Below are 16,127 nucleotides of genomic sequence, written 5' to 3' on the forward strand. Positions count from 1 at the left end.
TAGTTAATTTTCCACAGCGCCATGACTTTATATTCTATACTGTGGATTATTTCTGTTAAGTGACGAGACTTTAGTATAAGCAAAGTCAGACCTTACTGTCCTAATTAAAAATCAAGGCATGATCATATTTTATTTTAGTAAAATAATCGCAATCTAGAGGCCTTTGACTTTCATATAAGCCACTTCTGATAACAAATGATCAACTAGAAGTCAAGTTATAATTTGTTCTTCCTAAAACTTGAATAGGCGACAAGACTTTAATCAGGTAGTGTACAGTAACTTAAATTGCTCATGTGTCAAATAATAACACACACTTTCAAGCATCAAAACAATAAGATTTGAATCTAGTTTGAGTTGATTTTATTTCCACAAATGAGAGTAATACAAGTTTTAATATCAACAAAGAGTATCCCGTGATGATGAAATGCATATATAAATGTTCTGAATGATGAAACATGAAGAAAATCAACCCACAATGGATTACAGTAGTATGAGCTATTTTGGTATTTTCATAAATTTAAAGTATATACAGTACTTAGGGGTGGACACAGAGGCTCAGTGGTTAGCACTGTCGCCTCACAGCAACAAGGTTACTGGTTCAAATCCTGACTGAACTAGTTGGCATATCTGTGTGGAGTTTGCATGTTCTTCCGGTGTTCGGGTGGGTTTCCCCACAGTCCAAAGACAAGTGTTTTAGGTGAATTGTCCATAGTGTTTGAGTGTGTGTGTGTGTGTGAATGAGAGTGTGTATGGGTGTTTCCCAGTACTCGGTTGCGGCAGGAAGGATGTCTGCTGTGTAAAACATTTGCTGGAATAGTTGGCGGTTCATTCCACTGTGGCGACCCCTGATAAATAAGGGACTATGCTAAAAGAAAATGAATGAATGAATGAGTACTTATGATAAATCAGTGCATAAAAAAAAGTTGTTTGCCTCATTTCTAATAAGGCACAGCTATTCAAAGAAAAAAAATATGATTACTTGACTCATACAGTAATGCAAGTTTGAAGCAAAAAATGTTTTAAGTATAAATGATGTGCCTTGATGCTGAAAAAAATGGGTTTGTCTCCTCAAATAAATGTAATTGTGCTTAGTGAAAAGTGTGATTCAGTGGGAAAAAAATGGGGGCAAAAAATCTACAAAATAGATACAGTACATTTACAGTATAGCATTATATATTTACTCTTTTTTCTTTAACAGTTACACTTAAAGGTAAGTTGTTAATTTGTTTTCTAAACATAAATTGGGACTCCTATACACTTTTCATTTTAAATTATATAGTTTGTCAGTTTATTTTTAAGCAGATTTTAGGAATTAAACCATTTTAAATTACAATAGCAATTTTATAATATTGCTTACACTGTTTTCTTTTGAAATGTGTCTCGCAACACGTGATAAAAGTTATCTTTTGCATTTTGTGACGAACTTTTGTTTGAACAATTTGCGACATCATTGAACAAAATTTCTATTTCTTCAACATCAACACACACTCCTGTGACAAAAATTGCCTCAGGTACTGATTATGGGCTTTATTCTGTGTTAAATGCTGCTAACGTGAGTTTGAACACTATTTTACACGACATGCATTGCCATATACTAAAAGCAGCAGCAGATAGCTCACCTCAGATCTTAAATATACAATAACTAGCAAACAATTTGAAAATGAAAGTCAGTGACAGCGCAAACCAACAACAGCAATCACTTAGCCTATAATGTAAAATAGGTATTAATCAGATTATAACCCTTACCATTTTGTGTGGTGGCAGATATTTAAATTAATGGCTATAGCATTTAATTGTTTCTGTTGTGTCGTGTCACATTTGGTGCAGACAGCCAAACTGCTTGTTGCTGTAATTTGTCGAATCACATGTAGTTAGGAAGTAGTGTTATACATTATAATGGGTTCAGATCAGAGTAACTGTATTGGTTTATTTTTACATTATATTGTTACACTTGGTAGTCTGGTTACAGATTTGTATACTTACAGCCAACACAGGCTCATTGTGAATTTGTACCACCGTATACTGTACATTTCTGGAGAGCACGAATTATGTAGCCAGAGGTATGTATGGATCGGCCGGTCAATCAGTCAGTCAGTCAGTCATTCGACAGCAGCCTCTGGCGGATTTACGTGAGAAGTGCAGGCACAAATGGCACTCACGAAAGAAATTTGAGATCTCAAAAGCATACACAGCGTCCTCTGGTGGATATATGAAAACAAAAACTGCAAAAAAAAAAAAAAAACATGCCTCCTGGGATGTATTTCACACTCTCCAGAAATGTATACAGGGGCACATACCCTAGGTTCCTTATAGCAATCAATATCTACTTACATCAATAGACTTGAACCAATTGGCCTGAACCTCACTGAAAGTTTAGAGATGTCTCTCAGTTTACAAACTCATTGTAAAATATAAAACATACATGTGACACGCATGTGACATTTTCCCCAAAATATTGTTTTTGGCATTTATACTAATAGTATATTTTTTAACACCACATCAGCATATTAAAATGATTCTGAATGCATTTATTTTGAGTTACCATGATTCATTACAGTAAAACAAAACAACACACCACGTTATACACTTTCAGCTGCCTAATTGTACTGTCAAAGTCAGCAATACTACAAATGATAATAATACAGAGTCTCATAAGAACAGCACTGTCCCTGTTTGTTCACTTATATAATAATGATGCTATAATAGAGTTTCAAAACTGTTGGCAACAATAGGCGATGAAGTCATTTGCTGGTAGATTTGAAGTCAATTCTGTTGAAATGAATAAAGAAGTTCGGCGGAGCTATCGCAGCCTCTTCAGAAACGCATTAGGAGGGAGTTCTTTCCATTTAAGCCGTGATCACATTTCTCAAGCGGAGTGTCACAGCGGAAAAAAAAACAATGGCTTATTCCTACAGAAGCATCTCGCTTTGTACTCATCAGCTTCGCAAGCGTGAAAAATGAAACCTTATTTTGAGCGCACAGCAAAAATCATCTCTAACTGCCTTCAATAGGAGCAAGTGTTTATCTATTATTCCCACCCCTGCTCGCCCTCCCTCTTTCTCGCTGACTTTTTTTTGTTGAAGAGATGCAGTAAGTTTGAGTCACTGCTATTTATACACACCAATACCTCATGCAAATAGCTTTTTTCCAGTTTTTTTATCTCTTCTCTCACTGTCACAGATACGTTCATTTAAGAGGGCTTTGACAAACTACTGGCCTGTAAATCGCTTCATGTTTAACTCCAGAAGGTGCCATAAATACATAGATAAACAGCATTTCTGACTGTGTGTGTGTGTGTGTGTGTGTGTACTGGCTTTATTAGGCAAACCTGTTCAACTACTTGTTAACGAAAATTTCTAATCAGCCAATCAGATGGCAGCAACTCAATTCATTTGAGCATGTAGACACGGTCAAGACGATCTGCTGCAGTTCAAAATGAGCATCAGAATGAAAGGTTATTTAAGGGACTTTGAACATGGTCTGGTCTGAGTATTTCAGAAATTGCTGATCCACTGGAATTTGCACCCACAACCATCTCTAGGGTTTACGGACAAAGGTCTGTAAAGAGAAAATATGCAGTGAGCGACAGTTCTGTTCTGTGGCCACAAATGCCTTGTTGATGCCAGAGGTCAGAGGAGAATGGCCAGACTGGTTCGAGCTGATAAAAAGGCAACAGTAACTCAAATAACTCAAATAATAATAAAACTCTAATGTAATGAGTTTACAACCGAGGTATGCAGAAGAGCATCTCTGAATGCACAACATGTTGAACCTTGAGGCAGATGGGCTACAGCAGCAGAAGGCCACACCGGGTGCCACTCCTGTCAGCTAAGAACAGAAAACTGAGGCTACAATACGCACAGGCTCACCAAAATTGGACAATAGAAGATTGGAAAAACGTTGCCTGGTCTGATGAGACTCTTGCTGCGTCATTCAGATGGTAGGGACAGAATTCAGTGTAAACAGCATTAAAGCATGGATCCATCCTGCTTTATATCAATGGTTCAGGCTGGTGGTGGTGGTGTAATGGTGTGGGGCAGGGGTCACCAATCTCGGTCCTGGAGGGCCAGTGTCCCTGCAGGGTTTAGCTCCAACTTGCCTCAACACACCTGACTGGGTGTTTCAAATATACCTAGTAAGAGCTTGATTAGCTGTTCAGGTGTGTTTGATTAGGGTTGGAGCTAAAATCTGCAGGACACCAGACCTCCAGGAACAAGTTTGGTGACCCCTGGTGTGGGGGATTAAAATTAAATTAAAATTAAATTAAAATTGTTCATCTTTTTTCCCATTTATTTATGCTTTTGAATTGCATTGTGGGACCTTGATATATCCAACTATTTTGATATTTGAAAGTGTCTTTTATTGACATTTTTAAAAGTTTTAAGTGTCATATTTGCTTGATTGGTGTTGTAAATGACTGTACAAAACTTGGTAATTAACTGTCATTACATTTTTTTTTCTGACTTAATTTTCTGTTTATTAGCTTATTTCTACAATATATTGTTTCAAACTATAGGTTAATTAGATTAACTAGGCGAGTATAGTATAATACAAGAGTAGTTAGTTTTGTGGCCAATAATAATAATAATTTTTTAAAAACCATTTTAAAGTCAAAATGATTAGCCTCTTAATGCTTACTTTTATTTCGATAGTCTACAGAACAAACCGTCAATATACAATAACTTGCCTAATTACCCTAACCTGCCTAGTTAACCTAATTAACCTAGTTAAGCCTTTAATATGTCACTTTAAGCTGTATAGAAGTGTCTTGAAAAATATCTGGTAAAATATTATTTACTATCATCATGGCAAAGATAAAATAAATCTATTATTAGAGATGAGTTATTAAAACTATTATGTTTAGAAATTTTGTTGAAAAAAATCTGCTCTCCATTAAATAGAACTGTGTGTGTGTGTGTGTGTGTGTGTGTGTGTGTGTGTGTGTGTGTGTGTGTGTGTGTGTGTGTGTGTGTGTGTGTTTCACACTTGCATTTGGGGATCCTCTGTCATTCCTCCTTGCAGATCCTTTCCAGTTCTGTCAGGTTAGACGGTAATTGTTGGTGGACAGCCATTTTTAGGGCTCTCCAGAGATGCTCAATTGGGTGTAATTCAGGGCTCTGGCTGGGCCATTTAAGAACAGTCATGGAGTTGTTGTGAAGCCACTTCTTCGTTATTTTAACTGCATGCTCAGGGTCTTTGTCTTGTTGGTGGGTAATCCTTTGGCCCAGTTTGAGGTCCAGGGCACTCTGGAGTAGGTTTTTGACCAGGATATTCCTGTACTTGGCTGCATTCATCTTTTCCTCGATTGTAACCATTGGTCTTGTCCCTGCAGCAAAAAAACACCCTCACATGATCTTTACTGTTGGGACTGTTGTGCAGCAGATAATCAATTAACTATAATAAATAATCTAATGCGTGTTTTGAGCTGAAACTTTACAGACACATTCTGTAGACACAAAAGACTCATCTTAAATCTTGAAAAGGGGTAAAATAGGTGCCCTTTAACTAACAAACACGACCTTGTTGTAAAGTTAAAAATGATATTATAGGAAATACAGTAAAAATGCCCTTGTTCTTTTAAACATCACATACAGTATGAGAATATTTGAAAAATGATTCAAATTTCAACGGGCGGCTAAATTAGTTTGCATTCAACTATATATTTGTAAAACTTCTGAAAACTTCATTATGCACTTTTTAACGGTATGAGTAATATACAGTAACTCATTCTTTTATACAGTTTTAAAAAATCATATCAATAATTCTTTATTTTTAAGCTCTTTTTATAAGCTCCATTTATTTAAGCATCTTATTTGGTAACACTTTACAATAAGGTTCATTAGTTAATGCATTTACTAACATGAACTAATCATGAACAACACATGTACAGCATTTATAAATCATAATTGAACATTTACTAATGCATGATTAACATTTAAGTCCATGCTTGTTAACATTAGTTAATGCACCATGAGTTAACATGAACTAACAATGAATTACTTTATTTTCATTAACTAACATTGACTAACATGAACAAATACAGTAGTAAATGTATTGTTCATTGTTTGTTCATGTTAGTAAATGCATTAATTAACATTAACTATGTGAACCTTATTGTAAAGTGTGACCTCTTATTTTAAAATATATACAAACAGAAACACTGAAACAAGAACCCATCATTACTGAATGAACACTTTATAAAGGACTTAAAGAAGAGGTAGTGGAAAAACCGAGCTTGTGTTGTGTCTAATGCATGGCCTTCAGCAATCTGCATACATGTACCAAAACAAATCCTTCGGAATATATTAGTGAACCCATCCAGTGGACCTGTATGCGTGCACAAATTTGGCTTGCTGGAGTGTCTCCGGGGGTCTGCCTTTTGTTAAAGAACAGTTTTGGTTGATTGATTATGAACAACTTGTAAGCGCATCGGTGGCTCCGAGTTACAGAACTATTAGGTCTCTGTTTCTAAATGCAGCTTTGTGATACAGTGCTGCTGATTTCCCTGTAGAGCGGAGAGGTGGTCTTGTTTAAGGAAATGTGTGGGATTTATTGATGCTCTGAATGTATAGAGCAGTGGCAGCTGTACATATGCTCAATAGGTGACTCACTGAATTAATGTTAGAGGGTCGAGTAAGCGCTGGGAATTGAGCTTAACTACTCATTTAGCTCATATTTAAGCAGAGCAACTCTGCATTAGACCAGTGGTTCCCTACCTTTTTTTTGCCTGAGACCCCTTTTTTCCCTGGAAAATATTGTAAGGCCCCCCTCCACCTTTAATGATATAATCGCTCATATTCACCTTATTCTTAGCCAACGAGTGGGCGCTGCCATTTGAATCTTTTTGACACGAAACTTCCTGTCTCATTCAATTCCATAAATTTTTAGACATTAAAAACTGCTTGTTTCGCTGTTTGATGTTGCAAACTGATATTTTCTTATTATAATATTCTACTTGGTCTGTATAGTCATGCAAACATTTGTTTTTGGGGCAAGTAGTTTGACCGTTTTCTGCTGTTTATTATTCCTCATTTCTCCCATAGGCGACAGAATCAGAAGTTCTAAATCATTTGTGAAAAAGGCGCACTTGCGCATTTTAGAATAAGGTCAATAAGTTTGCAGTAATGATGACAAAAAAATTTTGTTTTCTAACAAACAGTATGTTTATTACTATATCTAGACATGTTTATGCACAAATAATAGCCTAATGTTTCCCAGAGATGGGTTGCCACTGGAAGGACAACCGCTGCGTAAAACATGTGCTGAATACGTTGGCGGTTCATTCCACTGTGGCAACCCCGGATTAATAAAGAGACTAAGCCAAAAAGAAAATGAATGAATGAATGAATGAATGAATGAATGAATGAATGAATGAATGAATAACCTAAAGTAAAATATAAAAGCAAAACATCAGTAGGCCATTTGTAACTGAAAAATGTAAGCCTTTGGCCTTCAAACTGACCCTATTTGAAATTTTAATAACAAAAATATCAGTATTTACACTGGTATATAAGGGGAAAAAACAATATAGGCTATTACAATTTAATACTTTTATGTTATTTGTTATGCTCTATCAATTAGTGTAAGGATTGATGCGTGGCGACTCAGTGAGATTCTTGTCTTTTTTTGTGAAGGACGGATTACAAATTTGTCCATTTTTGGTCAGCTACGGCAGTGGTCCTCAACCTTGGTCAAGGCTTGACAATTTTACAGCAGGGAGTTGGAGGTGTTTCGTAGGTTGCTATGCGACCATCAACCGTTTTCTTAGAGGATGACAAGCTGACAAAACGTTGCTGTCACTCTCTGATACACGTTTTATTTATGGAGAAAAGTACAGAGGACTGCAGGGTTTGTGTGTTCTGTGTTTGTCTGAGAAAATAAGTCTTTCCGAAATGTAAATATTCCATACAAGCTGAAACCTATGGGTCAATTCTTGTCACATGACTCGTGGTGCAATAGCAGCCTGGAGTTTATTGGCGCGAGCGCATCACGCCAAGCACCTCCATTGGACACAACAAACTAGCGCAAACTCTAGAAATATGCGATATGCGAACGGCCCCTAAAAGGCCTCCGTCATTTGCAATCTCCATCATACTGTGGTCTGCTGGAACTAAGATTGAACTGTTTGGCCATAATAACTAGTGTTACATTTGGAGGACAAAGGGGAAAGCTTACAAGCCTAGGAACACCATCCCAACTGTGAAGTATGGGAGCAGCAGCATCATGTTGTGGGGCTGTTTTGCTGCAGGAGCGGCAAGTCCACTTCACAGCATAGATGGCATCATGAAGAAAGACCATTATGTAAAAATACTTAAGCAACATCTCAAGACATCAGCCAGGAAATTAAAACTTGGCCACAAATGGGTCTTCCAAACAGACTATGACTCTAAGCATACAGCCAAATTAGTTAAAATGTGCTTTAAGGACAACAGAGTGAATGTTTTGGAGTGGCCATCACACAGCCCTAAACTCAATCCTATAGACAATTTGTGGGCAGAGTTGAAAAAGCTTGTGCGAGCAAGACAAATCTGACTTAGTTTCACCAGTTCTGTCAGGAGGAATGGGCCAAAATTCCTTCTAACTATTGTGAGAAGCTGCTGGAAGGATTCCCAAAACATTTGACCAAAGTTATACAGTTTAAAAGCAAAGCTAAAAAAAACAAGAAAATGTATGTAAACTTTTAAATGTCTAGAAATTAATAAAACGTTGGCAAAAAAATTCTCTCATTATTCTGGCATTTATTAAATTTATATAATTTAGGTAATCTTAACGGAACTAAAATAGTAAACGTTTAGTATGATTTACCATCAAACATTTTTTTTTAAATGGTTATGTTCCTTTTTGTAGAGTGTAAAGTTCTGGTTTCAACTGTATCATTCAGTCTTGATATATCCTTCTGTCCATCTATCTAATCATCTCCCAACTCATCGGTCTGTTCATCCAACTATGCATCAGTCATCAATCAACCATTCAACCCATCCATCTTTCCACCTATATGCATCCGTCTGTCCGTACATTTATTTTAAAAAATATTATTCTCCTAAATATATTTTTAACTCCAAAAATTACTTTATGGTCAGCAAAACATTATAGACAATTAAAAAATATTGCTCGTCTCCTATAAAAAGCATTGAGGCAGCGCTCAGTTTAAACGGTCTCCGGATAATGACCCAGGTACGACAGACCCTCCTTACAACTGCGCTATTTGAGCATATCCTGTCCGGACTACACAAAAACAATGATCCGTCAGAGTAATTCATCTAACGCAACAAATCACTCTACCTGCAGCCACAGGATTCACAAACAATTACAAGTAGTTTATATGAGCTGTTATATGAGCGAGACATTGATTTGTCTGGAAGCGGGGGATTGATTGTGGCGTTACGTACAGACTGAGGTAATGGTTTGACTACTGGAGGACAGAAAGAGGGGGGATAGAGGCCAACAAAAGATATAATGTACCTGCAGTCTGGCTACCCTGGAGTGCTGAATTTATTTGACAATGTGAGTTCCATTTAAAAACATCAAGCATGTTAACTTTCTTTATAGACGCCTTGAAATACAACAGGTAGTGTATTTAACCAGCTGGGCATTTGTGGGGTTTCAAGAATGCCAAATATATATGAGGCCTGAGGCCATGTTGGGTATATGGAAGATACTTTTGAGGGGGATATAAAATATAATTGAATATAAAGGGATATTTACATTATAATTCAAAAGTTATAATCATTTGTATATACATTTTTTGACAGTAAAACAATTTGTGAAAAGTCTACTGATACCAATCCTAATCAGTATAAAAAATAAATTGTAGAAATAATAATACTGGCTAATATTCTGTGCATAGCCAGATTTATATATCTTTTTTTTTTTGGCTAAATTAATGAATAATAATAATAATAATAATAATAATAATAATAATAATAATAATAACAATAATAATAATAATAATAATAATAATAATAATAATAATAATAATAATAAATCTGGTAAAATCATAATAAAAAAATCAATTAAATATTTACTTAGAATACAATAATAATATTAATCAGAATGCTAATAATAATAATAATAATAATTATTATTATTATTATTATTATTTGGCAATAATAACAATGATAATAATTCTGGCTAAATATTATTAAAAATGATTCAATTAAATATTTACTTATAAAATATCATTATTATTATTATTATTAATAGTAATAATAACAATAGTAACAACAGCAACAACAACAACAACAACAGCAACGATGATGATGATGATAATAGTAAATAATAATATAATATAATATATATACATAATATAATAAATAATATTCAAAATAAATCAATTAAATATTTACATAGAATACAACAACAACCACAACAACAACAACAATAATAATAATAATAATAATAATTCTGGTTAAATAATATTTAAAATAAATCAAATAAATAATTACTTAGAAAATACTATTAATAATAATAATAATAATAGTTAAATATCAAAATTAATCAATTAAATGTTTACTTGGAAAATAATATTATTAATAATAATAATAATAATAATAATAATAATAATAATAATAATAATTGTACATTATATTAAAAGTAAATCAATTAAATATTTACTTAGACTATAACATCAATAACACTAATAAGAATGATGATGATGATGATGATGATGGTGGTGGTGGTGATAATAATTCTGGCTAAATAATATTCCAAATAAATCAATTAAATATTTCATTAGAATAGAATAATCATAATACATTATTAAATAAACTTATATTCAAAAATAAATATTTTTTCCAATAATAATATTAGTTCAGTTTAATTAAATTAAAATTAAAACCGACATTGTCAGTGATCACCATCATATCTTTAGCCAGATAAATTATTTAGCTACATTCGATTCTAAATGAACAGGCTAAGTATTAAAAAGAAATTGTATTTAACAATTTATTTAACAATGCATACGATACATTAGATTTTTTAGCCTAATTTATAAAATCCCAGCTAAACTATATTTTGAGAAATAAGTATAGCAGTCTATGTGAACAGTTTAAAATAAGTATTGGTTTATCTTCAGACACGCATGCACCTGTACATGAAAGCAACATTTTAATAGGAACCTGAAAGTGAAAACCCACATGCCTTAAATAAGCGTCAGTGACTGATGCTCGCGCTGCGTCGTGACAGGCGAGGCGTCATGTTTAAGAGAGTTCACCGGGTAAAGCGACAACCCAAACCTCAGCTAAAACTTGACGTGCATGGAAAAAGCGAGTTATTTTCGGTCGTATTATCACTTGTCACAGTTCCAGTGCGCAGCTCTTCATAGCTAAATCGAAGGCACTGAGGTATGAATGAAAAAGCGCAGCCCTGCTTCATTAGCAATGCGCAAAGATAACGAGCGCCACGGCGGTGCTTGGCCACTGTAACGCTCCGGCAGAGGAGATACCCTAAGCCCCCAAACAAATAAAGCCTTAAATTCGACCTCCAATCTGTATTATGCTAATTTCTCTAATGCAGATTGGAACGTAATTGCTAACAATATGTACACAGCATTATCTTTCTCCTAGCCCAGCAGTGACGAAATGGAGATAAGCCTACAAAGATGTCTGCTGAAAGAGGACATTTATAGACTCCATTTGACAAAATGTTGCCATATACAGCATCGTAACGAAATAGTTTTTCGAAATATGACTTTTCTATTGTCATTTACTCACCCATATACTCACCAGTCGTTTTCAATTCCCGTGGAACACAAAAATACATTTAGCCTAGCTAGTCACGCAGTTTCATGAAATTATAGTTAGCCTAATTGAGTCCGAGCACCATAAAAGCACATAATAGTTTCCTTTGATAAGCAGACCTACATTTGAATGATTATTTGGTGTTTTAAAGCATTTTCTCCTCGTATATTCATTATTGAATTGAGAACTAAATGTGCCTGGCTTGTAAACAAACCATTCAGACTGGTTCAGACGCTAAAAAATAAACGTTAAATTGTTTGTATTTTTAATAAATTTATAATTTAAAAAATTAATAAGTTAAATTTTTTTGAATTTTCCAGTTTTTTTTATTATTATACAGTGAAATACCTGTTGTTTTACAGATATCTTCTGTAATTAAAAATTCTAACTTTAAATTTATAGTTAATGCTTGTATTTTGGTATTACATTATTTTTGTTTTGAACGGTGTACAAATAGAAAGAGTTAGCTCTAATAAATATCTAGGTATTTGGATTGACGAGAGATTATAGCATTTGATATACACATTGACAAGTTATTGAAAAAGCTTAGGCCGAAATTAGGTTTCCTAAACCGGACAAAAAACAGTTTTCCTTATAAAGCCCATAAGAAATTTAGAGAGTACATTTTTGTCTATTACTGATTATGGTGATCATCTACAGTTGAAGTCAGAATTATTAGCCCCCTTTGAATTTTTTTCCTTTTTTAAATATAAAATAGCAAGAAAATGTTCACAGTATGTCTGATAATATTTTTTCTTCTTGAGAAAGTCTTATTTGTTTTATTTCGGCTATAATAAAAACCGTTTTTAATTTAAAATTATTCGGCCCTTTAAGGTATTTTTTCCAGATAGTCTACAGAACAAACCATCATTATACAATAACTTGCCTAATTACCCTAACCTGCCTAGTTAACCTAATTAACCTAGTTACGGCTTTAAATGTCACTTAAAGCTATATAGAAGTGTCTTGAAAAATATCTAGTCAAATATTATTTACTGTCATTATGGCTAAGATAAAATAAATCAGTTATTAGAAATGAGTTATTAAAACTGTCATGTTTAGAAATGTGTTTAAAAAGTCTTTCTGTTAAACAGAAATTGGGGAAAAATTAACAGGGGGGCTAATAATTCAGGCGGGCTAATAATTCTGACTTCAACTATATATATGCATGCAGGCGCTACTTAGGTAACTAGATTGTTTATCATGCAGCAATAAGCTGTCACAGGTGCAGACTCAGCGGGGCATCACTGTATTTTGTATGATTCCTTTTTGGTTATCTTTATATCAAAGGAGAAATTTAAATTTGTACTTATTTACTTTAAAGGCGCTCTTAGGTAAAGTACCATTCTATCCAATGTTAACATTTCACATAAATAATTAACACAATAGATCTGGTTCCTGTATTCATACACTTCTGACTCTGAGGACTTTTAAACATTTTCTGTACAACATCTTATACTTGTAGTTGTATGTTTATGATCTGACTTTTAGAAATGGTAATTTTTATGTAAACTTTTTGTGCTGCCTGCCATCTTGACCAGGTCTTACTGGAAGAAGGGACAGTATTGTCTCAATCTGTACTCCTGACTAAATAAAGGAAATAATAATAATAAATTTAATTGTATTATTTTCAGAGAGTAACACGTAATTGTAATAATAATAGGAAATTTTAAAAGAAGTCAAGTTGTTTTTTGGTGAAGATAATCAATTTAAAATAATTTTATATTACATATATTTTATTAGTATATGTAATATAGTATTTATTTTTATTTTATCATGAGTTTAGTTTTTGTAATAAATTATGTATAAATTGCTCTTAATAGCTGTTATTCCCACTCTAAAATCTCTTTATGGAAAAACGAGTTATTGATAAAAATTAATCAGTGACTAACAATGTTGCTATGCTAACTGCTACGGTCACCAGCAACCTAGTGGCTGCGGATCGCTAGAGAACTACACACATGGTACGTTAATGAACTACAAATCCCAGCATGCACATTGCACACACCAGTTCCTGATTCTCACTGATTACACTGCAAAAACAAATGCTTTTCTTACTTACATTTTTTGTGTTGTTTCTAGTCCAAATTTCTAAAAATTCACTAATCAAGAAGAATTCAAGCTGTTTCCTTTTGTCCTTAACTTCTAGACAAAGTTTTTTCTTTAAAACAAGCAAAATAATCTTATGTCAAAAGAAAAAACAAGATAATTTAGCTTGTTTAAAGGTGAAACTCACTTTTACTTAAATTACACATATCTATGGACCAACTATAATTCATAAATCCATAGAAACTGACAACTGTCAAGTGGTCTTACAATGATGGGTAATGAAACCTGACTAGACCCTTTCAGCATCTCTCTTATTCTCAAAGCACTTTATATCAAGCTCCCACGAGGTCTAGTCTCTCGTTGTTGGAGAAGATATTGTGATGAACGGTTATGGAAATGGTGATGATGATGCATGACAATGGAGATAATGGATCTTTATGATAATACGACAGACCTGTGTCCATGTTAAGTAACAAGTAACTTCCATTGTTCTTGCTTTATTGTGTTTTTAAAAATTTTTTTCCTGTTTCAGACCAACTGCCACTGATAAACCTCTCACTGTAAAAAATGCAGGGTTCCACACAAATTCATCATGTTGTCTCAACACAAATCGATTAGTTTAACTTCATTTTTTTTAACAAATGTATTAACCATAAAAACAATTAAGTTGTCCCCCCAAAAACTTAAGAATTGTGTTGGTTCATCATGTTAAATGAGTAGTTTGAACAAGCAGCGAAAGTCAGTTTTTGAGTTTGCCTAACAAAATGTATCCAGGAATGTGATGGCGCTGTTGTCTTTATTTTTATTTTTTTAAGGAAGCGTGCAGGTTAAAATGATGCCATCATTAATATCTGCATTGCTCTAATGAAAGTTTCAGCAATAAAAATTGAACATCCATGCTGATGAAGTTCTCACAAAATAGTGTGAGAAACAAGACTGAGAGAAGTACAGCTTGTTCAGTGAGTTGGACTTCTGTTCAGCTTGATGTCGATCATTCATCTGATGCAATCTTTAAAATGTATTTGTTAAGTATTTTCAGAGAACCAAAACTCAGGAAAGATGGGCTGTGAAAAATATATGTGATACTAGTTTTCATTCTAATCAACTTTGTGTTTTTAAAAAAATGATTTTTTACAATTATTTTTATTTTTTTAACTTTTTTGTTTGTTTGGAGGCTGCAGCTGTTTTATTAAGTCTATATATTTGGTGTAAAGGATTACAATTTATGCACTAACACAGGAAAATAATTAATAATAATTCACAAGTATGAAATAAAACATTTTTAGCACTTACATCATATTGGGCAGTACAGTAATGCATTGAAGTACTATTATTATCCACTTTTAAAAAATCTTGGTGCATTTTTTGTCATAGACTGAGTGAGGTGTCAAATCATCTGGCTAGTTGAGGAGAGGTGTGCTATGAGGTTTTGGGTAAACTGCCTCCACGAGCGGCAAGTAACCCCCAAAATCCCCACAGACTTAACTTTGGCACAAAACGGCTGACATCAATATCTAGATTAGAGACTCACAGAAGCTTTAGGGTGGGCTCATTTTACTCGGCCTGTCAAGTCGGTATTAAGTGGTGACAAAACTAATTTGTAAACACTCCCTAGCAACCACTTATAGCACCCCAGCAACCATATAACAACAACATTAATAAGCTTTATGTCAGCACATGAGTACCAAGGAAAGACATGGTTTGGATTATTTTCTATTAGGCTGATTCAATCTAATTTGTTTTCACCTTTTCACCTATTCAACTGCAATCCCACAGCCAAGCAACCATTTCAAATATCCTAGCAACTACACATATTTGGCCAGTTCTTAGCACTCTGTTGCTTTTGGGTAGTACGGTAATGCATTGTACCCCAGCAAATTGCCACGCAAACCCCACTCACATTTTCTTTAGGAAATGTAGAATTCAGAAAAAAAAATGTTAGAAAAAACACCCAAATTTTCCTTTTGATGCTTATTCAAACTACCAGTTTAAAATGAAACAACAATTCTTATGCTGTGTTCACACCAGATGTGGCACGTGTGAATAAATTGCGATATTCCTGTGTAAATAGATGCGTGAACTTTTTAAATTACTCTCTTCATTTGCGTGTCAAATTCACTGAACAATAGATCTCACGAGAATCTCACGAAAGTATTTTACGTTTTGTCAGTTAAGTGGCTAACTCGTACAAATTCATACGAGTTGAGTCGTACGAAAATGTACAATTTTAAAAAGAAGGTGTGGCACCCAACCTCACCCCTAACCCCAACCGTCAATGGGTGATAAGCAAATCGTAGTAAATTGTACAAATTAGATCCTACAAATTCATATGAATAAGCC

The 16,127-nt window shown here is 34.0% G+C and overlaps 1 long non-coding RNA gene across 1 annotated transcript; it reads right to left on the reverse strand.

The window, feature by feature from the left end:
• Window positions 1–502: 502 nt before the first annotated feature.
• On the reverse strand, window positions 503–11,980 carry LOC147846981 (uncharacterized). The gene is made up of 4 exons (XR_015476875.1): window positions 11,724–11,980; window positions 4,724–5,326; window positions 4,068–4,510; window positions 503–3,986 (listed from the first exon to the last, which is right to left on the reverse strand). It is a non-coding gene; the product is annotated as an uncharacterized LOC147846981 (long non-coding RNA).
• Between the last annotated feature and the right edge of the window lie 4,147 nt (window positions 11,981–16,127).

This window comes from Danio rerio, chromosome 1, assembly GCF_052040795.2.
Source record: "Danio rerio strain M-AB ecotype USA chromosome 1, GRCz13ab, whole genome shotgun sequence".
In the NCBI taxonomy this organism is placed as follows: domain Eukaryota; kingdom Metazoa; phylum Chordata; class Actinopteri; order Cypriniformes; family Danionidae; genus Danio; species Danio rerio.